We start from the raw sequence: 2,694 nt of genomic DNA, 5'->3' as shown, positions 1-2,694 counted from the left end.
ACTAAAAATGTTGATATTATGTAAGCCACCTTATCCTCAAGCCCCTGGTCCACAAGTCTTGCCCAGGTACCCAGAGGGCCCAACCAGCAGTTTCATGCCCATGGCAAGCAACTGTGAACCAACAGATAGCTCCAGGGTGGAAGATGAAGACAAAAATAAACACAATAAAAAGGCAACTTACAAGAAACAAATTATACAAGGAGAAGAAACGAACAGATTTTTATTTTTTATTCTTTTTTTTTTTATTTTATCATCCTTGCACAGGGACCTTGCTAATCTTCTCTGTATCATTCCAATTTTAGTGTATGTGCTGCCGAAGCAAGTACAACAAACAGATTTTTAAAGCTCTCATTATTATATTCAGAGAGATAAGTAAAGTTATCCCAAACATGCAATAAAAATAGTTTGCTCTACAAAAAAGGGAACACTCAGAGAACTAGAGTTGTTAGAAGTTGAATATATTACAGTAGGTATAGTAGGCATTAAAACTCCTGTGGTAGGCAGAATAAGGATCCCCAAAGATATCTGTGTCCTGATCCCCAGAACCCGTGACATCAAGGGACTTTACAGACATGAGTAAGGTTGGTGATCTTGAGAGGAGTATCCTGGATTACCAAGTGAGCCCACTAATTACAGGAGCTCTTAAGAGCTGAGAATCTTGTGGCTGGAGGCTGAGAGATGACACAACAGAAAAAGCTGGGAGAGATTCCAAAAGCACGAGAGGACTTGAACCACTGTTGCTGGCTTTGAAGAGGGAGGAAGGAGAGCGTGAGCCCAGGAATGTGGGCAGCCTCTACAAGCTGGAAGACCTCTTAACTGACAGCCACTGAGAAAATGGGAACCTCAGCCCTGCAATCACGTGAAACTGAATTCTGCCAACAACCTGAATAAGCAAGAAACATACTTTTCCCCCCAAGCCACCAGAAAGAACTCAGCCCTTCAGACACCTTGACTTTAGTCCAGTGAGAACTCTATTACACTTCTGACCCTCAGAACTATAAGGTGATACGTTTGTGTTTATTTTAAGCCACTCTATGATCAGTTTGGAATAGAAAAGTAAGTCAGTTTCCTAGAGAGAAGACAAAAAACAAAGATCTGGAAAATAGAGGAGAAAATGTAAGAAAGTTACAAGACTGATTCCAGAGGTCCAGCGGCCAAAAGAAGAGCTCAAGAAAAAGAGAGAAATGGAAGAAGCAGAAAGAAGCAAATCATCGGTGAAATCAGGGAATTGCCCCAAACCGAGGGACATGATTTCCAGGTTGAAAGTGTTATAGCGGGTGGTCCCGAGGACAAACCGAGTGGCACGAGGAGAGTCAGAGAATCAAGGTTTATTCACCGGAGGGCTCAGAGGGGTCTCGCCACCAAATTCTGAGCCCCGTGTATCCAATTTTTCTCACTTTTATTAAGTTGGGGTGGTCGAGCGATGGGGTCTCAGGTGGCTAATGCTCACCAGGTAATAGGTTAGTTGATGGGCCAGGTAATAGGTTAGTATTATGCTGATTCAGGTCTTCCGTGAGGGGTGGGGGTGTCAGGTGGCTGCTGTGCCAAGTAATAAATGGGGGTTTTCCTTATCAAAAGGACTCGCTAAAGGCCCAGAGCAAGGCACAAACTTATAAAAGTCAGAACACTGGAGACAAAGATCCTACAAGTTCTAGAGATGAAAAAAACAAATTGGACATTCAGAGTAAAGGCAATAACAATGGTCTTGGACTTGTGAACAACAAGACTGGAAGACGATGGAGCCGTACCCTTAATTTACTAGAGAAAAGTAATTTCCACCTCATTCTCTCCTGTACTGAGTGGATGGATTGGGGGTGGGTAGGAAAGTTAAGGATGGCTGATAGTGAGGGATGAATAGAGGGGTAAGACCTCATCACTGGTAGTGGAAAATTGATGGATAATGCTTAAAACTGGAAGAAGTGCCAAAATATGCAAGTTATTTAAATATTGGAAAGTGAAAAAAAACTCTAAATGATTTGAAAGTGGGTGCCTTTAAGGGGAAAAATACAAAGGGTAAGAGGGGATGGACTGCTGGTGTTTTATTGTTTTTGTTTTTTACAATAAGCCTCATTTGTATCTTTAAAATATGTGGCATGTATAAAAACTAAAAGCTGGAAAATAAAAATAAAATTTAAAAACCCCACAAAAATCAATCACTGAAATGATATTTTTTTTATTTCAGATTATTATGGGAGTACAAACCCTTTGGTTACACATATTGCCTTTGCACTGCCAAAGTCGGAGCTATAAGCGTGCCCATCCCCCAGACAGTACGCACCACACCCATTAGATGTGAATTTACCCAATCCCCTCGTCCCCACTGAAATGATAAATTTAAGTAAACAAATTAAGTTGCATGAACACAGGAGGTATCACAAACATTTTTTAGGGAGACGCTATTTGCTATTTCCCTGAATCCTTGAGGTAGCTATGAAATCTCTGTTCTGTGTAGAGAGCTCGCAAGCCCCACACATTTCCTTCCAGTGGGATGTAAGGGCCTTACTGATACTATTTCCAATTTCCCTTTCAGCTCTAAAGATCTATGGTGCCTAGGAAGATGGACAAAGCATCTTTTGTGAGGAGAAAGCAAGGCAGATTATGATCATATTCTCAGAAAAATATATTTGTGTTCAGTTTGTGTATTCAATCTTATGCACAGAAAGATATCTGGCAAGACATTGACCAAATGTTAAT

At 41.0% G+C, this 2,694-nt stretch overlaps 1 non-coding gene across 1 annotated transcript; it reads right to left on the bottom strand.

Moving 5' to 3' along the window:
* Positions 1 to 219: 219 nt before the first annotated feature.
* Positions 220 to 326, bottom strand: LOC138382073 (U6 spliceosomal RNA). Its single transcript, XR_011233247.1, has one exon. It is a non-coding gene; the product is annotated as a U6 spliceosomal RNA (small nuclear RNA).
* Positions 327 to 2,694: the final 2,368 nt, after the last annotated feature.

Source organism: Eulemur rufifrons, chromosome 3 (genome assembly GCF_041146395.1).
Source record: "Eulemur rufifrons isolate Redbay chromosome 3, OSU_ERuf_1, whole genome shotgun sequence".
Classification (NCBI taxonomy): domain Eukaryota; kingdom Metazoa; phylum Chordata; class Mammalia; order Primates; family Lemuridae; genus Eulemur; species Eulemur rufifrons.
The sequence above is the reverse complement of the archived record's forward strand: the minus strand, read 5'-3'. Positions and strand labels throughout refer to the sequence as shown.